The sequence below is a fragment of the Rana temporaria genome, chromosome 2 (assembly GCF_905171775.1).
Source record: "Rana temporaria chromosome 2, aRanTem1.1, whole genome shotgun sequence".
Classification (NCBI taxonomy): Eukaryota; Metazoa; Chordata; class Amphibia; order Anura; family Ranidae; genus Rana; species Rana temporaria.
In genome coordinates, this window is record NC_053490.1 from 361,743,693 (window position 1) to 361,769,934 (window position 26,242).

Below are 26,242 nucleotides of genomic sequence, written 5' to 3' on the forward strand. Positions count from 1 at the left end.
TGGGTGTTAATGGCCTCCCTGTACTCCGACCTCTTACTGCTGGAGCACCTGTCCCTCTTGTCCCTCAGGCCTGCGAGAGCTGACATTTTTTCCACGCAGGCCTGGGCTATCCTAACCAGCAGGGACTTGATCTTATCACACCTCTTCCTGGCTTTGGCCTCAGTCTCACCTGGTTGGATGGTAGTCCAGTCTAAGAGACCCTGCTGGGTGCCCAGGAAGAGGCGGTCATCCCTGCTGATCTTCGTCTGGCTGGAGGAGGGCAGGTGCTGCTGGTTACTCCGGAGGCCGGATGCTGGTCCTTCACCTGGGCTGAGGGAGGCCATCCCTCCCCTCTTCCGGGGCCAGGGGCTGGGGCTGGGGCTGGGGCTGGAGGCTGGTCCTGGTGGCTGGTCTCTGGAACACAGGAGCTCTGGAAGACAGGTCTTCTCTCTACTCCAGCAGGAAGTGGAATGACCAAACTGGGAGGAGCTGGAAGCTTTTTGGTCTGGAGGTCCCCTTCATGAACAGCGATCTGTCATTTACCCCTGTCAGTCCCACCCCCCCTTCAGTTAGAACACACCCAGGGAACATATTTAACCCCTCCCTCGCACCTAGTGTTAACCCCTTCCCTGCCAGTGGCATTTTTATAGTAAGCAATGCATTTTGATAGCACTGGTCGCTAGAAAAATGCCAATGGTTCCAAAAAAGTGTCCGATGTGTCCGCCATAATGTCGCAGTACCGATAAAAATCGCTGATCGCCGCAATAACTAGTTAAAAATAAAAATTAACAAAAATGCCATATTTTGTAGACGCTATAACTTTTGCCAAAACCAATTAATAAACGCTATTTGCGATTTTTTGGAACCAAAAAGATGTAGAATATGTATCGGCCTAAACTGAGGTATTTTTTATTTTTTAGAATATATATTTTTGGGGATATTTATTATAGCAAAAAGTCAAAATTATATATTTTTTTTAAATTGTCGCTCTATTTTTGGTTATAGCTCTAAAAAATAAAAAAACGCAGAGGTGATCAAATACCACCAAAATAAAGCTCTCTTTGTGGGAAAAAAAAGGTTGCCAATTTTGTTTGGGAGCCACGTCGCACGACTGCGCAATTGTCAGTTAAAGCGACGCCGTGCCGAATCACAAAAACTGGCCCGGTCATTGACCAGCAATATGGTCCGGGGCTCAAGTGGTTAAAAAATAACAAAACACTAAAGTTAGCCCAATTTTTGGTGATAATATGAAAGATGATGTTACACCGAGTAAATAGATACCTTACATGTCACGCTTTACTATTGCAAACACTCATGAAATGGGGCCAAAATTCAGTACTTTAAAATCCCCATAGGCGACCTTTTTTTTTTCAGGTTACCAGTTTATAGCTACAGAGAAAGTCTAGTGCTAAAAGTATTACTCTCGCTCTAACGCACGCGTCAATACCTCACATGTGTGGTTTGAATGGTGTTTACATATGTGGGCGGGACTTACGCAAGTCCCGCCCACATATGTAAACATCGTTCAAACCACACATGTGAGGTATTGACGCATGCGCTAGAGCGAGAGCAATACTTTTAGCACTAGACCTTCAATCAAAATTGTCGTCCTTTTTTTCCCACAAATAGATTATTAAATGTGCGTGTTCACTTCTGTCTGTAAGGACAGGGGCATTTTAATTATTATTATTTAGTTTTGTAACGTAATAATTGACCAAAACCTCCCCTTCAGGCTGGAAAGCATGAGTTCAGGGAAAAAAAAAAAAAAAAAGCTCTCATGCCATTGCAGCTTTGTTCCTACATGTGTGATGAACTGAGTCTGCTCAGACACTTAGAAAAAAAATTCCTTTCTTTTTAAAAGGTGAAAATCACTTGGATGCTCATAGAAGCTTGGTTGGGTTAATACCAGGTGTAAGCACTTACAAGCTCACCCAAACTAGAGACTGAAATTTGTTCATGTGATTTCAATTGCTTCATTACTAGCACATGTTATAAAAAGCGTGGATTGATCAGTCCTCAGCTGCCCACATAGGTGCAGGCAGGCATGCTGTTGCTAAACAGAAATGTGTTTTTTTGCATGTTTAATTTTATTTTGCCAATGGTTTTTGTTTATTTTTAAATGATGTTCACTTTGATGTATTTGTCTCTGCGGCCTTATTTTGCAAAAAATTTGTGAAGATGTTGGGACGTTAAACCTATGTTTATTTTGATTTTTGAAATGTATTTTTGTTTGTGTGTGTGTTTGTTTGTTTGTCTTTTTTTGCTTTCCTTGTTTTGTTGACCAATAAAAATGACTTTAAAATGTTGAAGTTTTGTTTTTTGTTACTTTTTCATGCTACATATTTTGACAGGTGCTGCTGAAATAGGTTTGGGCCTAACAAATTATGTGTGATTTTTGTCTAAGCTTCTTTCCTGGTGTGTAGGCATGAAATGTTTGCCATGTTTAATCTCGAGGAAATTAAAGACAAACTGGTAAGTATTTTCTTTTTTCTGCAGTGGTCCTCAGCCCTCAAGTACCCCCGACAGGACATGTTTTGTGGATTTCCCTTATCAAGAATTGCTGTCCAGACGGTCTTTTAAAGCACATGTGCAAGATGAAGGAAACCTGCAAACATGGCCTGTTGGGGGGGGGGGGGGGGGCTATTGGTGGACAGGCTTGAAGTGCTGATTTACAGCACTGTGCTTAAATCTAGCGCAAGGCAATCCTATTCAAATTGTGGGTGTTTGAGGGAAGCCAAGTGAGTGTTAGAACCCCTGCTTGTGTTTTTTTTTGGGTTGAGCTTTGTGTCCCTTTTCTTAAAATTGGCTTCACTTCCTGTCACACAGCTGAACAGGAAGTGAGGTTAAAACCCTACCAGTGTCTTTTCTTGGGGACACAGTTAAATCACAGGTTAATGTCCCCATTAAGCAAATTGCACTCCAGCACTGCTGTGTACACCCCAAATCATGGGTCTTCAAACTACGGCCCTCCAGTTGTTCAGGAACTACAATTCCCATCATGCCTAGTCATGTCTGTGAATGTCAGTGCATTACAAGGCCTCATGGGATGTGTAGTTCTACAACAGATGGAGGGCCGTAGTTTGAGGATCCCTGCCCCAAATGATTATTTAGTTTGGGGTTTAGTAAAGGCAAAGCCACTCTGCAAGTACAAGCATAGTTGCTGAAAATCAGAGAGGAAGCACTGATGGTTTTAACATCCAATCCTGTAGAAGCAAAGTTGTTTTGTTTTCTTCCTTGCTTGTCCACTTGTAGTGCAAAGTGGATTTGCCTTTAGTAAATGGACCCCAAAGTCCAAGATCCCTAATAATTTGGGGTGTACACAGCAAAATGCTAGAGTGCAATTTACATAATGGGAAACTATTTAGATTGATCTCTGTGTCCCCAAGAAAAGATATTAGTAAGGTTTTACCCTCACTTCCTGTTTGGCTATGTGACAGGAAGTGAATGAATTTGAATTAGAAAGGGTGAAGACACCTCACAAATGTTGTCACTATCATGCAGACATCCCCAAAAAATGAGCAGATAATACTTATTTGCAATTTACAAATTTTTTCGTTAACATTGGGTGGTGTTTGTGGGTGGCTCTAACACACACATTCCTACATATTAGCAACGCTGTATCCTGGCCTATTGGCATTGTTATATTTTCTTAGGCCTCTCAATAAAACTCTCTGAAATTTGTGCTTAAACTAGAACTATAATCAACACTTTTTATTTTCTTTAATTTTGGATAGAGTGAGGGAGGGTTATAGGCCCTGTCAGTTTATTTTTTATTATCTGTGTCCAATTGGGGAGATTTGCCTTCACTTCCTGCCCCATAGCCAAACAGGAAGTGAGAGAAAAACTATGCGAATTAAGGGAGTCCAGTAACCCCCCCCCCCCCCAGAACTAGTGTGTGTGTGCCCTGAAAATTCCTGGGCGGGTCATACAAAAACAGGGTGTGGCTTTGACAGGAAGGGGTGGGTCATTTTTCTATTAGGAGGTGCAGAAATGTAGTCAGGCCTAGGGCAGCACAAATCCTAAATATACTACTGCATATTAGGGCTTATTTAGACAGGATCCGATTTACAGCATGTTTTTATAGTGTGGGCGGAAACCCACGCAGGCACAGGGAGAACATGCAAACTCCTGGCAGATGAAGTCACGGGCGGGATTCGAACCAGCGACCCTTTTGCTGCTAGGTCAAAGTGCTATACACTACACCACTGTGCTGAACGAACATGATTGCAGCTGAAAGCATGAGATCTTTTTTTTTTTCCAATACCATGCTTTCCAGCCTTATTGACCCCGCCTCTCTCCATAAAGAGGACCTGTCACACACTAGTCCTATTACAAGGGATGTTTACATTCCTTGTAATAGGAAGAAAAGTGATCCAAAATAAAAAAAGTGACAAAAAAGTGCAAGAAGAAAAATATGAGGTAAAAAATAATAAAAAAATAAATAAAACGCCCCTGTCCCTAGAAGCTCGCACTCAGAAGCGAATATGCATGTAAGTCCCGCCCACATATTTTTACACCATTCAAACCACACATGTGAGGTATTGACGCGTGCGTTAGAGCGAGAGCAATAATTCTAGCCCTAGACCTCCTCTGTAACTCTGAACTGGTCACCTGTAAAAAAAAATCAAGCATCGCCTATGAATATTTTTATGTCCCGAAGTTTGGCGCCATTCCCTGAGTGTGTACAATATTAAAGCGTGACAAGTTAGGTATCTATTTACTCGGTGTAACATCATCTTTCACATTATCCATAAAAATTGGGCTAACTTTACTGTTTTGTTATTTTTTAATTCATGGACCGTGTTTTTTTTTGGGCCAAAAAAAAAAGGCGTTAGAAAAATTATTCCGCAAATACCGTTAGAAATCAAATAAAAAATTACCGCCACTTTATTCCCTAGGGTGTCTGCTAAAAAATTATAGATAATGTTTGGGGGTCCTGAGTAATTTCCCAGGAACAAAATATAATTTTTACATGAAGGAGAGAAGTGCCAGAATAGGCGCGGTATGGAAGTGGTTAAAGTGAAATAATAAAAGTGAAATATTCCTTTAAATTTCATACAGGGGGGGAGGGGGTTTACAAGCATGTTTCCCATGCTTAGAACTGTCCCTGTACAAGATGTCATTTCTGAAGTGAAAAAAAAAGTAATTTTAAAGTACTCATGGCTATAAAGAATACTGTCATTGCTCATTAAAACTAAAAAAAAAAAAAAATGTATGGGGGTCCCCCCAAATTAAATTACCAGGCCCTTCAGGTCTGGAATGGATATTAAGGGGAACCCCGCCGTAAAAACAAAAAAAAAATGGCGTGGGGTCCCCCTAAATATTCATACCAGGCCCTTCAGGTCTGGTGTGGATTTTAAGGGGAACTCCACCCCAAATAAAAAAAAAATGGCGTGGAGTCCCCCTAAAAATCCACACCAGACCCTTATCCAAGCACGTTGACCTGGCCGGCCGCAGAAAAGAGGGGGGGACAGAGTGCGGCCCCCCCCCTCTCCTGAACCGCACCAGGCGGGCGGGCGGGGGGCTTATCAGAATCTGGAAGACCCCTTTAACAAAGGGGACCCCCAGATCCCGCCCCCCCCCAAGTGAAATGGTAATGGGGTAGCCGGTTTTTGACAATTCCTTTAATAACATTTTCTTTCCGTGGTTCCTTCTTCTTCTTTCATTCGGGTTTCTTCCTCTGCTTCTTTCTTGGGTCTTCTCGTCCACATCTTGCCGTCTTGCCGTCTTCTCCCATCTTCTTCTCTGTCCGTCGACCTTCTCGTCCACATCTTCTTGATCTTCTGGGTGCTGCGCTTGAAATTGAAGATCCCGCCGTGTTCCCGCTCCTGGGACCCGCCCCCCTCTGATGCCACAGGTTAACTCATATGAAAGTCCGCGTGTGGCATATGTGCGTCAGAGGGGGGCGGGGTCACATGAGTGTGACACGGCGGGAACTTCAATTGGAAGCTGCGGCGGCTTTTTCTTCTCCGGACGTCGCGCTTGAAATTGAATTCCCCCGCCGTGTGACGCTCTGTGACCCCGCCCCCCTCTGACGCACATGACCTTCTAAGGAGTTTACTTGTGGCGTCAGAGGGGGCGGGTCCCAGGAGCGGTCCCAGGAGCGGCTAATTCAATTTCAAGCGCTGCGTCCGGGGAAGAAAAAGAGGTGGACGAGAAGGCTGGCGGACCAAGAAGAAGACAGGAGAAGACACCGGGCAAGATGTAGACGAGAAGGCTGAAGGACGGAAGGAGAAGATAGAAGAACACGTCGGGCAAGATGTGGACGAGAAGGCTGAAGGACGGACGGAGAAGATAGGAGGAGACGTCGGGCAAGATGTGGACGAGAAGACCCAAGAAAGAAGCAGAGGAAGAAACGAAAGAAGAAAAGAAGATTTTATTAAAAGATTTGTCAAAAACCGGCTACTGTCATTTTTAACACTTTGACATTTTTTTGGGGGTGAAATGGTAGAGGTACAATGTACCCCATTACCATTTCACATAGGGGGGGGCAGAATCTGGGGGTCCCCTTTGTTAAAGGGGTCTTCCAGATTCTGATAAGCCCCCCACCCGCAGACCCCCACAACCACCGGGCAAGGGTTGTGGGGATGAGGCCCTTGTCCCCATCAACATGGGGACATCCTCCCCATGTTGAGGGCATGTGGCCTGGTGCGGTTCAGGAGAGGGGGGGCCGCACTCTGTCCCCCCCTCTTTTCTGCGGCCGGCCAGGTCAACGTGCTCGGATAAGGGTCTGGTGTGGATTTTAGGGGGACTCCACGCCATTTTTTTTAATTTGGGGTGGAGTTCCCCTTAAAATCCACACCAGACCTGAAGGGCCTGGTAATTTAATTTGGGGGACCCCCTACACATTTTTTTTTTCCTTTATGAATGAATCCCTTTAGAATTGCCGGGAGCCGACAATTCATTATAGCCGCGTGTGAATTTTAAATGGCTTTTTTCCTTCAGAATGTCATTTTTTGCAGGGACAGTTCTAAGTGTGGGAAAAATGCGCTATTTCACATGCTGACATTACACCCCCCCCTAGGTACGAAATTTAAAGGAATATTTCACTTTTATTGTTTCACTTTAAGCATTATTAATTTCACTGCTCCCGAAAAAACGGCCGTTTAAAAAAATAAAAAAAGCATTGATACATGTTCCCTGGGGCAGGACTGAGGTCCCCAAACACTTTTTAGGACAAAATTTGCAGATTAGCCTTTAAAATGAACACTTTTGATTTCTCCCATAGACTTCTATAGGGAGTTCGGCGCGGCTTTACATATTACTTGCAATGCGCCGGCTGCTACGCTGGTTCATGCGCCTAATTAAGGCTTCACCCGGCGCACTAATTAAGGCATGAACCAGCGCAGCGCACAGAGGATAGTAAATCAGCCCCAGTGTCTTTTCTACCAGATAGATAGATAGATAGATAGATAGAGCAGGAAGGCTAGTCAGTATAGTTAAATTTGCAGTGTGTAGAGCAGTGGTTCTCAACCTTCCTAGTGCCGTGACCCCTTAATAACATTTCCCAAGTTGTGGGGACCCCCTACAGTAAAATGTTCGTAGCGCGGGTTGTCAGCAACCAAGGCAAGACAAGTAATTTGTGCCCCTAACCCACATACTTTTAGCGCTCCCTGAGTCCCTTCCAGATGTACCGTATTAAAACCCCTTTTGGTACATTTTAGGATGTACTACTCTCTCTTTGTTCTCTTTTCTTTCCCTTTTATGGCTCTCTAGTCTAATTTCTTGCCCCCCCCCCCATCCCTCTCTTTTGCCCTCTTTCTTGTTCTTTTTCTTATTCTTTTTCTCCCTTTTTCTTTGTTCCTCCTCCTTATTTCCTCTCCCTTCCACGTATTCTTATTTTTTTCCCCCTTCTCTTACTCCTTTCTGGGGGAGTGGGGGGAATGGGAAACAGATAGTGTTACTCACTGTGTCTCCGGCTTCACTGTGTCTCCAGCTCTATGGCGTCTTGCAGCAGAGACACCTATGCTGAAATCAGGAGATGGGGTCTCCTCCAGCCCCTCCCACTTCACATTCCTCACAAGTCAGCTGACCTCTAATCTCTGTCCCCCAGCTACAGTATGCTGTGACCTGAATGGGTGGCTGCGAAGAGACTGAGTGGGCAGCCTTGTGCTCCAGGAACAGCCCAGCTGGGCGGCCGCAAAAAGGCTGGGAGAGTGGTGCGGGCTTCAGGAACAGCCCAGGATTCAGTGACCCCTGGCAAATCGTCATTCGACCCCTGAGGGGGTCCCGACCCCCAGGTTGAGGACCACTGGTGTAGAGGATATATATACATCCTAGCGTTGTACATATATTTATACACTGTATAGCTTAGCTAGATCAGCTATTCCTATTGTTAGGCAATTTCTTTGTGCTATCTGCAGTGCTCTAACGTGTTGTATTGCCTGCATGCAGTTTAGTTTAAACTTAAACATAGTACTCAGTGTTAGTGGACGTGTGCTATTTAATTGCACAGATACACGCAGTTGCTGTTACTGCATGACATGTGTGCAATATAATTGCACATACAAGCATTAGCTGTTACTGCACGTGTGTTATTTATTTGCACATAAACGCAGTCGCTGTTAATGCATGTGTGCTGTGTTTTTGACCATAAACGCAGTCTATCTTACTATACGTTTGCTGTGTTTTTACCCATAAACGCAGTCGATCTTACTGCACGTTTGCCGTGTTTTTGCCCATAAACGCAGTCGATCATACTGCACGTTTGCTGTGTTTTTGCCCATAAACTCAGTCGATCTTACTATACGTTTGCTGTGTTTTTGCCCATAAACGCAGTCGATCTTACTGCACGTTTGCTGTGTTTTTGCCCATAAACGCAGTTGCTGTTAGTGCACGTTTGCTGTGTTTTTGCCCATAAACGCAGTTGCTGTTAGTGCATGTTTGCTGTGTTTTTGCCCATAAACTCAGTCGATCTTACTGCACGTTTGCTGTGTTTTTGCCCATAAACGCAGTCGATCTTACTGCACGTTTGCTGTGTTTTTGCCCATAAACGCAGTTGCTGTTAGTGCACGTTTGCTGTGTTTTTGTCCATAAACGCAGTCGATCTTACTGCACGTTTGCTGTGTTTTTGCCCATAAACGCAGTCGATCTTACTATACGTTTGCTGTGTTTTTGCCCATAAAAACAGTCGATCTTACTGCATGTTTGCTGTGTTTTTGCCCATAAACTCATTCAATCTTACTGCACGTTTGCTGTGTTTTTGCCCATAAACTCAGTCAATCTTACTATACATTTGCTGTGTTTTTGCCCATAAACGCAGTTGCTCTTACTGGACAGGTGCTGTTTATTTCTGTGCAGGCTTTTAAAATGTCTGGAAGGACAACAAAGAAAGGCAGAGAGTCACAAGGGCAAGCAGGCTCTGCATCTAGAGGCAATGCTGGTGGTGGACACAGTGCATCCTCTTCAGGACGTGGCCGTCTGACACGCTCGTCATTGTTTTCAGGAGCTGGCCGTGTTGAGCCTCAACATGCACAGAAAATAGTAGAGTGGATGACCAAGCCGTCCTCATCCTCCTCATCCTCTCTCACCCAGGCTGAGCTTAGTTTATCTGGCAAAGCAGCTGCCAAGGCGTCCTCTTCCTTCTGCACAATGGCATCACACAATCCTTCCCTAGTCCCACCATGTCCTCCTGAGGAGTCCCCTGAACTGTTTCAACACAGTGTTGGGTACATGCTACATGAAGATGCGCAGCGTTTTGAAGTCTGCGATGACGGAACACAGATAGAGGAAGGCATTGATGTGAGCCCAGAGAGAGCGGGTGACCGAGAGGGACAGCAATCTGGCAGTCATGTTCCTCCAGCTGCAGCATACTGCCAGGTTTTCGACAGTGATGAGGAGGGAGGGGATGATGAGGTCACTGACTCTACCTGGGTGCCTGATAGGAGAGAGGAGGAGGAGGAGGAGGAGGAGGAGGAGGAGGAAAGAGGCAGGATGCCCTCCAGGGGACAGCTTAAGGGCAGCACACCAACTGCATTACATCGCAGAGCTACGCCTGTGCAGGGCGCTGCTGCATCTCAACGGTACTGCAAAAGTTCTTTGGTGTGGGCCTTTTTTGAGACATGTGCATCAGATCGCACCGTTGCTATTTGCAACATATGTCTCAAGCGTATCTCGCGTGGCCAAAACATCACCCGCTTGGGCACAACATGCTTGACCAGACATATGTCGACCTGCCATTTAGTTCATTGGCAAGCATACCAGAAAGACCCACACCAAAGAACAAAGCGGACCTCCCCTTGCCCCTCATCAGCTGGGAGCTCCAACCCCACAAGACCCTCAGTCCTCTCTGAAGCCTGCACTGATAGGACTGAAGGTGTAGAAATAGGTGTGTCACAACCTAGTAGTACATGCGGAAAAACTACTGATGGTAGCAGACAAATTTCCCTGCCCCAGCTGCTGCAGCGCCGAAAGAATTACTCTCCCAGCCATCCACATGCCCAGTGGTTGAATGCTAGATTAGCGAAATTGCTAGCACTTCAACTGCTACCTTTTCAGTTGGTAGATTCTGCCCCCCCCGTTTGTGCAATGTGCGGTACCTCAGTGGCAAGTAACCAAACGCCACTTTTTCTCACGGATGGCGATTCCCGCTCTCTACCGGCATGTGGAAGGCAATGTCCATGCCTCACTGGACAGGGCGGTCAGTGGTAAGGTGCATCTTACCACTGACTCATGGTCCAGCAGGCATGGACAGGGACGTTACCTCTCTTTCACGGTGCATTGGGTGACTCTGGTGGTAGCTGGGAAGGACGCAGGGCAAGGTACAGTAGTGTTGGAGGTTGTTCCGCCACCACGCCTCCAAAACACTACTACTGGTTGTGACACACCTCTCTCCTCCACCCCCTCCTCTTCTTCTTCCTCTGTGGCCTCTTCCTGTGCTGATGTTTCCTCTGAACCAGCCGTGCTCTGTAGGCGTACGAGGGGCTACGCAGGAATGCAGGCCAAGAGATGCCATGCAGTGCTAGGGCTGGTGTGCTTGGGAGACAGGAGCCACACTGGGGCAGAGGTTCTGTCAGCTCTACAGGGGCAGGCTCAGAGGTGGTTGATGCCACGCCAGCTTAAGCCAGGAATGGTGGTTAGCGACAATGGCACCAACCTCCTCTCTGCCCTGCGACAGGGAAAACTGACCCATGTGCCCTGTTTGTTCTCAATTTGGTGGTGCAGCGGTTCTTGGGCAGGTACCCGGCCTTACAGGATGTCCTGAAGCAGGCCAGGAAAGTCTGTGTAAATTTCTGAAGGTCATACAATGCCACTGCTCGGCTGACAGACCTCCAAAGGGAATACAACCTGCCCAAGAACCGCCTAATCTGTGACATGCCCACCAGATGGAACTCTACATTGGCCATGCTGCAGCGGCTGCACACGCAGCAGAGGGCCATCAATGAGTACCTGTGCCAATATGGCAGCAGAACTGGGTCAGGGGAGCTTGTTTTTTTTTCCCCATGCCAGTGGACCTTGATCAGGGATGCATGCACTGTCCTGTCACCATTTGAGGAGGCCACGAGGATGGTGAGCACTGACAGTGCATGCATCAGTGAGACTGTCCCTCTTATTCACCTGTTGGAGCACACTCTACGTGGAATAATGGACAGGGCCCTTGAGGCAGAACAGAGGGAGGAAGAGGAGGACTTCCTTACCTCTCAAGGCCCCCTTTATCCAGACAGTGGTCCTGCATGCCCGCCTACCACACAGGAAGAGGACGAGGAGGACGAGGACGAGGTGGAGGAGGAGGAGGAGGATTGTATCAGCAGCATGGAGGTGTAGCCTAGCACTCAGCAGCAGTCTTCAAGGGATCACTTACAGTCCCAAGGAACCCGTGGACTTTTACGTGGCTGGGATGAGGTGGCTGCGGATCCTGTCGTCCTCAGTGACCCAGAGGACTGTGCCTCGAATGCCTCAGCAAACCTACGCTGCATGGCCTCCCTGATCCTGCAAAGCCTGTGTAAGGATCCTCGTGTTCGTGGTTAGTGTTGAGCGGAATACGCCATATTCGATTTCGCGATATATCACGAATATATAGCCGAATATTCGTGAAATATTCGCTAAAATCGAATATTCGTGATATTTTATGAAAAAAAAAAAAATTGCGAAATTTCGCTAATGCGAATGCGAAATTGATTGCGAAATTTCGACAACTGTGGTAGGAGAACTCTGATTGGCTCTGATGCAAAAGAAGGGCGGAGAAAGGATTCGCGAATATTCGGAAATCGAATATTCGTGATATTTTATCGAAATTTCGCTAATGCGAATGCGAAATTGATGGCGAGATTTTGACAACTGTGGTAGGAGAACTCTGATTGGCTCTGATGCAAAAGAAGGGCGGAGAAAGTATTCGCGAATATTCGATTTTATTCGCGATTGCGAATATTCGGCAACATAAAAGGATCGCCTCAGCTTAGCTACTCGGCCCAGGGTCTCTAATCATACCAGCAATGCTTTTAGACGTCGATGGAGATCACTAGGATGTGATCTGTTTTAAAAATAAAATTGAAAAAATACGAATATTCGGAATAGCCAATATTGGCCGCGAAATTCGAGTTATTCGCAAATATTCGAATATGCCATATTCGTAACGAATATTCGCAATGCGAATATTCGTGAGCAACACTATTCGTGGTATCAAGGAGAGGGATCATTACTGGCTGGCAACTCTCCTTGATCCACGTTACAAGAGTAAGGCTGCGGAGCTTATCTTGCCGTCGCAGAGGGAGCAGAAGATGAAACATCTTTGGGAGGCCTTGCAGAAGGCTCTGTGCAACGCGTTCCCAGAACCTGGTTGATTACCAAATTCTGTTCCTGGACAACGTGTTGCTGAGGCTTCGGTAAATCACAGAAGGAACGGTGGAGAAGGTGGCCGTCTGACCTATGCATTCAGACAATTTTTTAGTCCGCAGCCCCAAGGTATGACCGGTTCCAGCAACCATCGCCAGCGTTTGATTCACATGGTGCGTGAATACCTAGGGGCAAGATTAGACTTGGACACCTTCCCCACCGAAAATCCTCTGGCATACTGGGTCTTGAGGATGGATCACTGGCCAGAGCTTGCACAGTACGCTATTGAGCTACTGGCTTGCCCTGCATCCAGCGTTCTTTCAGAACGCACATTCAGTGCTGCTGGAGGCTTTGTGACCGATCACAGGGTGCGCCTCTCCACCAACTCCGTTGATCAACTGACCTTTATAAAAATGAATCAGGCTTGGATCAACACCAGCTACCAAGCACCTGATGCAGATGTAACTGAATATTTTTTTTTAAATGACAGATCCCTTGGAGACTGCCTATGCTGATACTGAGTGACTGTCCTGTTATGCTGCTGACTGAATATCCTTTTCCTCCTCACTGATCTTGCTGATAGCTAGTAAGAACATTTTTGTTTCTGGGCTCCGCCACCAGTGCCTAAGGCCCAATTTTTCTGCCCCTGTTTAACAGTGGCGTCTAATAACAATTTTTAATGCAATACTTTGCATGTGGCTCTTTTCTGCGCTCCAATTACAGTATCTGAGGGGTTGCAGTGTTGTGTTGTGCCTAAGGCCCAATGTTTCTGCCCCTGTTGAACAGAGGCGTCTAATAACAATTATTAATGCAATACTTTGCATGTGGCTCTTTTCTGTGCTCCAATTACAGTATCTGAGGGGTTGCAGTGTTGTGACACCGCCACCAGTGCCTAAGGCCCAATTTTTCTGCCCCTGTTCTAGTAATTTTCTTGGTTTGATTATTGAGTTCATTCTAGCTTTCTCAAACTACGTTATCATAGTGTCATGTTTATTTTTCTTTACTAAATACTCATCATTGTCAATGTAAACACCACAAATCTAGATTTGTTCTTTTAGGCAGCATTGATATAATAAGAAGCCAGACATTGTTGAGTATCCAAAAATATTTATTGTATCACACTTAAAATGTGTAATTTTCATTTTTTTTAAATATCTTAATAGAAATTGTTTATTTTTTTTATTTTTTTTAATAACTATATTTTTGCTTTTAAATACTTGTCTACATCTATTTTTTTTTTTTTTTTAAACTCTCCCCAGAACATTAATAATATTCTTGAGGTTTTGGTCCACCTTTCTGTTGTTCTTTATGATCTTCTCGAGGGCGATGTTTGTGTCTTCTATTTGTGCCCTGCAGGACATCATCTCCCCAATTAGCACCTGGGCACTGTAGGTGTCTAAGCCGCCACCAACACCTACATTTTTGGGAAAAAAACATGTATTAAAACTATGCAGGCCTACATGTATTACCTGAAGCTGTGCTGTATGACACTGACCTGATGTGGTGGCATTTCCCACTTCCTGCACATCCGGCGAGGGTGGGGCTTGCCTCTGTGTGGGGTTAGTCGGCTCCACTGCTGCAGCTTGATTGCGTCCAATGAGATTGTAAAAAAAGGGATAGATGAATCAAAAAGATTAGAGGCCTGAAAGAGGAATATCAATCATTCTTTTTAAAAAAGTGTGGTACAATTGTCTGCTTTTACAATCCTTCTAAGCTTAACACAGGATTTTATCCATTACCAAAGCTGCTGCATTTCTCTATCTTTGGACAAGTTTCCTACATGGAAAAACAACAAGTATACACAGGATCACCTCTGTGTGACACGCTAACTAGGTTGTTCTTGTGACCAACACTCAGTGCCGATCCTTCCTGACTTCCCTGGGGCCCGAAGAAAAATGACATGGCACATTAAAAATGAGAAGCGGGGGGCGCTGATGACAGTGACATGTCACATTAAAGAAAGTTGAGAAGTGGGGGGAGGGGGTGTTCTGCTGTCGGAAATGACATCTTACATTAAATTGAGAAGCAAGGGGTGCTAACTTCTTGCCTCTTCTCCCATGCAGTCAGCGAGTTGAGAAGCAGGGTGAGGGGGCGAAAATGACTTCTTACTAGGCGGGGCCTCTAGTTATTTGGGGGGCCCTTCGCAGCTTTGCGGGGCCCTAAGCGGCTTGCATAACGAGCCTATAGGGCGGATCAGCCATGCCAACCATTGTGCTACTGAGTCCATATGTGTAATCAACTGCTGTGCTGAGCATACTCTCCTTTTACTGTATATTGACTTAAGTTGGATTATTTAAATCTAGTTAATAACACATCAACATTAAATAAAAAATTAGTCTCACATAAAAAGATCTTAAATACAATGAACAACCAATTATTATGCCCACAAACATGAACCTTGAAACTTCTATTCTTGGACTGTCTATATACACAACCTGAAAGAAAAAGCACATGACGCAAAATAATAAAAACAAATATTCAGAGTACACATGAAAATTACTTACGTCTTCTGAGAACTCTTCTAATTCTCTCCATCTGGTCCGGCTCTCTGATTTTAAAATCAGACCATCTCTTGCGCAACTGCTCCCTGGACCTCTGCACCCCGAATTTTGCATGGAGAGTCCTCCGTACCTTCTCCATGATCTGGGCCTTGAGTTTATTGGGGTTCTTGTAAGGCCCTTTTTTGCCGTCGTAGTCCTCCTTTTTAAGAACAGCCACCATCTCTACCATCTCGTCGAAGCTCAAGTTGGTGGCTTTGTACCTCCTGCTCCTCCTGGTGTGTGCCTGGCCTCTCTCCTGCCTGGTTGCAGCTTGCTGTCTCCCCTCCATCATTTATTCAGACTCTTGCATTGACCGACTGAAAAGGGGCGTGTCAATCACTAGAACAATCGTCATGGGCGTGGAAACGTGCGGAGCTTCTCACATGCGCAGTGTATAAAGGGATATTGCGTGAATGAGAACGTTGTTCACAGTCGGTAGAAAACGTCGGAAAAACGATCGTGCAATACGACGATACGAAACTTGATTTTTGGACTTCATGATCAGTGGATGAGTTTGTGGGTTAGATATGGGGAGAAAGCTAAGGCTTGACTGACATTAGTTTTTTTTGCAAAATTTTGACTTGCAAAAATAATGAAGGCCTTCAGAGAACAGGAGTTCTTCACAGAATTTGTTCAAAGGAGGCCCCGGATTGGCAACCCCCCTTTTCTCTAGAATTTTTATTTCCCAAAAAAATAAAATATTGAGCCAAAATCTGGCATTATAATGCCCCCCCCCCACCCCTAAAATAATCGACATATTGTTGCCACACAGCACGTGCACTTTGGGGGGCCAAGCCTGTATGGACAGTCTCACGGGCCACCACCACTGGAACATCAGTGGCCTCATCAGGCACAAGTGTCATGTAGTTTGTTGAGAGTCTTTTTAAGGAAATTGTGCAATATGCAGGAGCAAAGTATGACATGGTTCTGATTCTACTTAAGAAACCTACAGTCCTTATCTTGTTTGCAACGCCTGTATACTGCTGTTCAAAGTATATAGGGCCAAAAGGTCTTGTCAGGGCCGATCCTCACTATAGGCTCACTATGCAAGCCGCTTAGGGCCCCGCAAAGCCGCGAAGGGCCCCCTCAAAGTACTAGAGGCCCGCCTGGTGAGAAGTCATTTTTGCCCCCTCACCCCGCTTCCAAACTCGCTGGCTGAGTCATTTCCGACAGCAGAACACCCCCTCCCCCCGCTTCTCAACTTTCTTTAATGTGACATGTCACTGTCGTTAGCGCCCCCCCCCTTCTCATTTTTAATGTGCCATGTCATTTTGCTTAGGGCCCCAGGGAGGTCAGGATCGGCACTGGGTCTTGTAATGACCTGGGGGGAGTGGTGGCGGGGAAACTCATGCTATTTTTTTCAATGATTTTTATCCATATTGCAGGGACCAACCATTACATTAAAGCCGCAGGCAGTATTAAATTACTTTTTTTTTAGAGTAATCTCATGTTGTGCAGGGACATTTCTAAACACGTGCCACTACTATAGACACCCAGCAGGTACCATATTTAAAGGATTTTTTTTTTTCACTTTAACCACTTCCGGACGGCCGCATGTACATATACGTCGGCAGAATGGCATGGACAGGCACATTGGCGTACCTGTACGTCCCTGCCTAGACGTGGGTCGGGGGTCCGATCGGACCCCCCCCGGTACTTGCGGCGGTCCCCGTGGCTCTAAGAGCGATCCGGGATGAGGGGGCGGCGGTTCGTTTTTGTCCGCCCCCTCCGGATCGCTCTCAGCCAATGCGCGTCCTCCTCTGCCTGCACTGTAAACACAGGCAGAGGAGGAAGTGATGTCACCGCTCCTCCCGCCGGTATTTTCGTCCGGCGGAGGAGAGGAGACATCACAACAGTAAGTACACAAGCACTACACTGACACCAGTACACATAGGCACACAAATCCCCCCCGGTCACCCCCCGATCACCCCCCCCCCAGCCCCCCCTGTCACACTGTCACTAAATAGCAGTGATCATTTACTGATCACTGCATTTAGTGTCAGTGTGACAGGCAGTTAGTGTCAGGTAGTTAGTGTTAGGTCCAGGGTAGCCCCCTACCCACCCCCAATAAATGTTTTAACCCCTTGATCACCCCCTAGTTAACCCTTTCACCCCCTTTTGCCAGCGTCACTAAGCGATCGTATTTCTGATCGCTGTATTAGTGTCGCTCGTGCCGCTAGGTAGCTAGTTAGTGCCAGTAACGCTTACACCCACGCGCATACTCCCCCCATATGTGGAATTACACCCCAAAATACATTCTGATGCTTCTCCTGAGTACGGGGGTACCACATGTGTGAGACTTTTTGGCAGCCTAGCCGCGTACGGGACCCCAAAAACCAATCACTGTCTTCAGGCTTTCTAAGGGTGTAAATTTTTGATTTCACTCCTCACTACCTATCACAGTTTCGAAGGCCAAAAAATGCCAAAATAGCACAAAAACCCCCCAAATGACCCCATTTTGGAAAGTAGAAACCCAAGCTATTTGCTGAGAGGGATGTCGAGTCCATGGAATATTTTATATTTTGACACAAGTTGCAGGAATATGACAAACTGATTTTTTTTTGCACAAAGTTGTCACTAAATGATATATTGCTCACACATGCCATGGTTATATGTGGAATTGCACCCCAAAATACATTCTGCTGCTTCTCCTGAGTACGGGGATACCACATGTGTGGGACTTTTTGGGAGCCTAGCCGCATACGGGGCCCCCGAAAACCAATCACCGCCTTCAAGATGTGTGTGAGTGAAATCAAAAATGTATGTCCTTAGAAATCTTGAAGGTGGTGATTGGTTTTCGGGGTCCCGTACGCGGCTAACCTCCCAAAAAGTCCCACACATGTGGTATCCCCGTACTCAGGAGAAGCAGCAGATTGTATTTTGGGGTGCAATTCCACATATAACCATGGCATGTGTGAGAAATATATCATTTAGTGACAACGTTTTGTCAAATATTTTTTTTGGTCATTATTCAATCACTTGGGGCAAAAAAATTAAATATTCCATGGACTCAACATGCCTCTCAGCAAATAGTTTGGGGTGTCTTCTTTCCAAAATGGGGTCATTTGGGGGGGTTGTGTGCCATCTTGGCATTTTATGGCCTTCAAAACTGTGATAGGTAGTGAGGAGTGAAATCAAAAATGTATGCCCTTAGAAATCTTGAAGGCGGTGCTCGGTTTTCGGGGCCCCGTACGCGGCTAGGCTCCCAAAAAGTCCCACACATGTGGTATCCCCGTACTCAGAAGAAGCAGCAGAATGTATTTTGGGGTGCAATTCCACATATAACAATGGCATGTGTGAGCAATATATCATTTAGTGACAACTTTTTGTAAAAAAAAATTGTTGTCATTATTCAATCACTTGGGACCAAAAAAAAAAATATTCAATGGACTCAACATGCCTCTCAGCAGTTTCCTTTGGGTGTCTACTTTCCAAAATGGGGTAATTTGGGGGGGTTTTGTACTGCCCTGCCATTTTAGCACCTCAAGAACTGAGATAGGCAGTCATAAAATAAAAGCTGTGTAAATTCCAGAAAATGTACCCTAGTTTGTAGACGCTATAATTTTTGCGAAAACCAATAAATATACGCTTATTGCGATTTTTTTTACTAAAGACATGTGGCTGAATACATTTTGGTCTAAATGTTTGACTAAAATTTTGTTTATTCGATATTTTTTACTTTTTGTTTTAAGAAAAATCATTTTTTTTAAAAATTTACGGTCTTTTTCCGTTTATATCGCAAAAAATAAAAATCGCAGAGGCAATCAAATACCATTAAAAGAAAGCTCTATTTGTGGGAAGAAAAGGACGCAAGTTTCATTTCGGTACAACATTGCATGACCGCGCAATTACCAGTTAAAGCAGCGTAGTGCCAAATTGTAAAAAAACCTTGGGTCTTTTAGCAGCATATTGGTCCGGTCCTTAAGTGGTTAAGCATCATTAAAATCGCTGCTCAAGAAAAAACTACAGTTTTTAAAACTTTTTTTTCCATTGATACATGTTCCCTGGGGCAAGACCCGGGTTCTCAAAGACGTTTTCCAACAATAACTTGCATATTGGGCTTTAAAATTAGCACTTTTGAATTCGAATGTCCGAGTCCCATAGACTTCAATGGGGTTCTAAATGTTCGCGCGAACGGTCGGTCTGTTCGAACGTTCTGGTGCGAACCGAACGCGGGTATGTTCGGCTCATCCCTAGCCTTTACCACTCGGACAAGTTTTCTATGGCTTTTGCCTTTGACTTGGGAAGGAATACCTTGCTTTGGGATGTGTGTATTATCATGCCCAAGTACTCTAGCCTTTTTTGAGGCTGCAAGGAAGATTTTTCCAAATTGAGGACCCAGCCTAGGTACTCTAAATATTCCACTGTGCTGTGCACATTGTGGTCCAAGTGAGCGGTGGACTGATCTATGATCAACAGATCGTCCATGTAGGCTGTTATCACTATGCCTCGTGCCCTTAGTCTCAGTGGCGTCTCCAGCTTTCATATTTAGGGGGGGCACATGGGGGGACAGGGACAAAAGTAGGGGGGCCAACTATAAAATGCAATTATATATATATATATATATATATATATATATATATATATATATATATATATATATATATCCTGGGGCCCTTTACTACGATCCCACTATGGGCCCTTTCACATGTTCTGCAGTGAGCTCCCTTCCTACTATACTGGGGCCCCCCAGGGTGGCAGAAAACAAGAGATATATGTCACCAGCACACCAAGAAAATATAAGGGTCCAAAGCAGTGGGAGAACTATCATTGTTGCAAAGGTTGTCTTGCCACCGGGCCCTGGTGTTCAGCCACAGTGGGGATCCCCAGCTGTCATGTCCCTGCTATTTACAGCGCTGGTCTGGCATCTGTCTCCTTGGCAGCGGCGGCAGTCTATTAGGACCTAGTGCTGGTGACATTATGGGTGCATGCAGGGGAAGGCTGGCACTATTGGTTATAGAGAGCCGAGCCCCCAGCTGGTCACCTAGCAGCAGTAATGCTGTATAACCTTCTCTGGTGACATGCTGATCGGCATGTGATCCAGGTGATGCTCCCAGTCAGATCTAATAAACACAGTATTTATTAGCATCAAGAGTACAACCACATAAATATAATCGACCGTATGATCAGCAGCCATGTGGGCTCTATGCCTGTAAAGTGTGGGCTTTGATCAATAAAATCACTGATATTTCTGACTAGGATTTGACTAAGAGTATCACCTGGATTGCATCTCGATCAGCATGTCAGAGAAGGGTCCACTGCTGCTAAGCAACCTGCAGGGAGCTCAACTGTCTACAACCAATAGAGATGGGCTCGGGTGTGTTTGAAATCCCACATGCCCGATCACGCCAGGAAGCTGACACTCCACAGTGCTAATCAATGTATGGGCTGCCTAAGAGCTAAGACCAGCCATAGACAGTTTAAATCTCAGCTGGTTCAGCAGAAACTGGCTGAGATTTTAACCATTAATGAGCAGATTCTCTTATAATTATCACTAGTGGTTGCTGTATAGTCACTAGTGATAATCACTGTTTGTCGGGAGAATATAATTGCTGGGCAGGAGGGATATTCCCCTGTCACCACTGTCTGTTGATGGGGGAATCATGCAAGTTTCTTTCCTGCAATCTGTGGATGCAGGAAAGAAATTTGCACCGAATATTATCTGCCTAACTGAAAGTGAAAGTAAATTGTGAATGTTTTGAAAGAACAGGAGAGGGGGAGGGAGACAGATGGGGGGGAGAGAAGGGATGGAGATAATGTAGTTCAGTGATTACAGCGTACTGCAGTCTGCAGTGCACACACTTAAACTTGGTCCAGGCTAGAATATCTGGTTGTGTGACGGCTTGCATTATGCAGTGTCGGCAAGCAGAGGGAGGGGGAGGAATCCCCCGCAGAGCTGACTGGGGATGCTCTCCCTCTCGGGGAGCAAAATACAAAAATTGCAAAAAAAAATAAAAAATTTTTTTTTGGGGGGGCACATGGTGGTGCACAGCATGATGTTGGGGGGGTCAGGGCCCCCTCTGCCCCCCCCTATGGACGCCTCTGCTTAGTCTTGCCAGGGCTGGGGCCAGTATCTTTGTGAACACTCGAGGTGTGTATCCAGCCCAAAAAGAAAGGACCACAAACTGAAAGTGGCGCTGATCCACCACAAACCTTAGAAATTTTTGGCGACGGGAAATATTGGCACATGCAGATATGCATTTTTGATGTCTATTGATGCCAGGAATTCTCCTCCCTGAAGGGTGGCAACAACTGAACGAACAGACTCCATGCGGAAGGAGCGAATGTTCAGAAACTGATTCAGACACTTTAGATCTAGGATAGGTCTGACATCCCCGTTCGGTTTTGGAACCGTAAACAGATTTGAATAGAATCCTGACCCCTGATCCTCTGGGGCTAAATCCAAGATTACCACTTGGGTGTTCCAAGGCCAGCAGTAGAGGCCTTATTTTTTCTGGATCTTTGGCAATTCTTGATCTCAGAAAATGGGGTGGCGGAAGTTCTCTGAATTTCAGCTTGTAGCCTGAGGACACTGTGGAGGTGACCCACTTGTCCTAAATCTTGTTCCGCCAGGCGTTTGCGAAAAGCAGCAGCCTTCCCACCACTCGGCCGAGCGGGGGGCATCCCTTCATAGGGAAGTTTTGGAGGTCTGTATAGACTTTGAACCCCATGATCTTTTTTGCCCTTGAGCTTGGCTCTGGGCTTTTCCACTAGTGTTGGACTGGGGCAGCCGTCGCCACTGCCTGGAGACTGAGTTTCCAGGGCCTGGAGAAAGAGTACGTTTAAATGAGGGACGCTTATTCTTTCTTTTAACCGGCAATAGGGTAGACTTGCCACTGGTAATCTTTTGGATGTATTTATCCAGGTCATCTCCAAACAGGTGCTCACTTCCAAAGGGTACGCTGCCAAGTATTTCTTGCAGGAAGCCTCGGCCTTCCAATGTTTTAACCAAAGGGACCTGCGCATGTGTACCTGCAGGAGATTCAAGCGAGATGCTTGCTGAACAGAGTCCATAATCGCATCTATCGCAAAGCACAAGGCCTTAGGAAGGTCCTCAAAAAAACTCAATCTCCTCAGAAGGGAGGAGGTTAATCATATGCCTTATTTGTTCCTTGAGGAACTGACATACACCAATGGCTACAACAGCAGGTTGTACTACAGCCCTAGCTATGGCAGAGCAGGCTTTTAATAGGGATTCCAGCTTTTTATCAGTTGGATCCTTGAAACTCTGCGCGTTTTCTATAGGACATGTCAGGCTTTTGTTTGCATAAGAAATAGCTGCCTCAATAGCAGGTACCCCCCATTTCTTGGTGAAACCTTCCTCCATAGGATAAAGGAGGTAAAACTGTTTAGGGGGAGAAAACAGTTTGTCTGGGTGAACCCAGTCATCATACATCAGTTTATCCAGCAAGGGATGAACTGGAAAGGCGCATGCAGCCTGCAGGAATTTCCGAGATCCCAAGGAGGAAACAGAAGGCCTAGAAGCTTCAACAGGAGGCAATTTGTAAGTGGCAAGTACCATCTCTGCATAATATTGCACTTGCATCTTTAGCGACTGAGAAGTCGCGGGAAACCTCTCATCCTCTGAGTCCTCAGACTGCACATGATCCTCATCTCCTGAGAGGGATTTTTCACCCTCAGAAGGCTCATCTGATGAGAGAGTCAAAGCAGATGAAGGGGATCAACCCTGTTTTCTGCTATTTCTCAAGAAGGTTGCGACAATATTAGCAATCCTTCCTTCCAGGCCATCCCTAGCCACCTTTAAAGTGCCCTCAGTGACATATACAGGAGCTGCCATAGGAGAAGCTGCAAAACCAGACAGGGGCTCATCTTGTGAGGCTGCTATACGGCTAACAGAGGGGGATGGTAAACTGCAGGCAAGCTCAGAATCCTTAGCTGTACGTGGGAAATTTCTGGTGCCTTTTTTATTTATATATATAGACCCTCTTCTAGGAGACAAAGGGGGTAATCCACAAAGATCCGGCGTAACTTAATTTTTCCCATTTAAGTTACACTGCCTTAAAATTTCTACCTAAGTGCCCGATCCACAAAGCACTTACCTAGAAATTTTTGGCTGTGTAACTTAAATTCCGCCGGCGCAAGGCGTTCCTATTTTCATGGGGGCGATTCCCATTTAAATTAGGCGCGCTCCCGCGCCGGCCGTACTGCGCATGCTCGTGACGTCATTTTCCCGACGTGCATAGCGCGAAATTAGGTTACGCCGAGCTTTGTGGATTGCGACGGGTCAATAAAGTTGCGTCGTAAAAAAAAAAAGATACGGCGCGAAAAAAAAAATTCAAAACAAAAAAAAAATCGCGTCGCTGGACAGAAGGGTCTGTTTTTACAAGGTGTAAACAGTTTACACTTTGTAAAAGCAGCCCTAATTTTGCGTTTGCAAACTAAAACTTACGGAGAAAAAACGAAGCTGAAAAGCTTTGTGGATCTCCGTAAGTGCTAATTTGCATACCCGAGGCGGCATTTCGACACGAAATGCCCCCAGCGGCGGATGCGGTAATGCATCCTAATATCCGGCAGTGTAAGTCACTTACACATGCCGGATCTTCTGCCTAACTATGGAAAACTGATTCTGTGGATCAGTTCCATAGTTAGAAACAGGGATACGACGGCGTAACAGCAGTTACGCCGGCGTATCCCTTTTGAGGATCTGGCCCATAGTCCTTACTGCAAAACAAAGGTACTATCCACAATATATAAATGCAATCACTGTTGTGCTATAGTTTTACAATACACAAAACATATCAGCTCACTGCACAACCTGATGCCCAGTAGGAGTCTTGGGTTTGCCCGGTTCAATCCACAGGGATGCTTACAGCCCACAACTCTGTGTCCATGCTGCTTACAGAAGGCTCTGGCGTGCTGGGCTTTTGAACCAGCCTCTTGGCGCCTGCACACAGGTGTCCTGCATTAAGCACGGGCACTAGCAACCACTTAGGGCCCTCCCCCTATCCATGTCTCCACCTGTCAGAAACGATAATTTCTGGGGCGCAAACGATCGTTGTGGCGTGCAAACGTTTGGACGTGCGCTGTCATGGTGCCCGTAGGAGACAAGGAAGCAGGGGAGAGTTACTGGGGGGCATCTGAGGGCCCCTGCATGCATATCGTGCCAGAGCCTGCAGCGGAAGGAGGTGAGTGGTGTTATTATGACCGAAGGCTATGTAAGAAAACATCAGGTTGCGCTTACTCCCTCAAGTGGTGAAAACCAGGAAAGACATCCTACTCCAAGAAGATAATACATAAATAAAAAATGATCTTCTTCTTACCTGATCCACGCCACAGGAAAGTTACCAAAAGTAGTTCCAGCTTTCACCCATCACGGCATGCAAGTTGTGCCAACCTTCAGGTTTACAAAGGGTTTTTTAGAGAAAACCTCATACCTGGACCTGTAGAAGACTTTGATAGAAACTTTTCGTGCCACGTATGTATTAGTACACCAAAGTCAGGATCCCGGAAGCCCAGACCTCCGCAGAGAGACATTACAGGCAAACCTTGTTTGCCCGGGTACCAACCATCTTAGGCTTTTGATACCAGCCCGAGGAATGGATCTGGTTATAGCTCCTAGGTCTCTGCAACTAGACCATCAAAAGAGCATTTTTCTTCTTTGTTGAACGTGACCAACCACCTCAACACTGGCGAAAAAACTGAGGTACTCTCCATTTGGGAGGGGTTATATAGGGGAGGAACTCAATTTTATTTGGGTTTGCCAGTGTCCAATCACCTGTGGTGACTACATAACCCATTAGGTAATTAAGGCTCTGTATCCTGTGATGTATAATCAAGAAATAGGCCTTCCAGACCCTATAATAAAGGGTCATGGAAGTTGGCTTCCTTGCATTAATCAGGGTAGTTACCACTAAACCTGAAAGCCCCCGATTCTTCAATAGCCAAATCGTTAAATTTAGCGATTGTAAGGCAGGATGGAACACCGGCCCTTGCAATAGCAGGTTCGGACGATATGGAAGAGTCCATGAACTCCCTACAGTCATCCTTACGAATCTCTGCATACCAGGATCTTCTGGGCCATTCCGGGACTACTAGAATTACTGGCTTCCATTCATCTTTGATTCTGTGAAGAAGCCATGGGGGGGGGGGGGGGACACATAAATCTGTGAAAACTTATCCCACAAAGTCACTAACGCATCTGTCCCATATGCAAGTGGATCCCTTGTCTTCGACACAAAGTTGTCCAACTTTCTGTTGAACCTGGGCACAAATAGAACCACACTGCTCAAAAAAATTAAAGAAACACTTTTTAATCAGAACTCCTGTGATATTGATCTGGTCAGTTAAGTAGCAGAGGGGAAGGGGTGTATACAGAGGGGGTTGTTAATCAGTTTCAGCTGCTTTGCTGTTAATTGAAATTAACAACAGGTGCACTAGATGGGCAACAATGAGACGACTTCCACAACAGAAATGTTTTTTCAGGTGGAGGTGTCTGACATTTTTTCCCTACTCATCTTTTCTCACTGTTTTTCACCAGTTTTACATTTGGCTAGGGTCTGTGTCACTACTGGCAGTACGAGGCGATACTTGGACCCTATAATATTGCACAGGCAGTCCAACTCCTCCAGGATGGCACATCAATACGTGTCATTGCCAGAAGGTTTGCTGTGTCTCCCAGCACAGTCTCAAGAGCATGGAGGAGATTCCAGGAGACAGGCAGTTACTCTAGGAGAGCTGGACAGAGCCGTAGAAGGTCCTTAACCCGTAAGCAGGACCGGTATCTGCTCCTTTGTGCAAGGAGGAACAGGATGAGCACTGCCAGAGATCAAACAATCAGAAACAGACTTCATGGGGGTGGCCTGAGGGCCCAATGTCCTCTAGTGTGCTCTGTGCTCACTGCCGGACACTGTGGAGCTCGATTGGCATTTTCCATTGAACACCAGAATTGGCAGGTCCGCCACTGGTGCCCCATGCTTTTCACAGATGAGAGC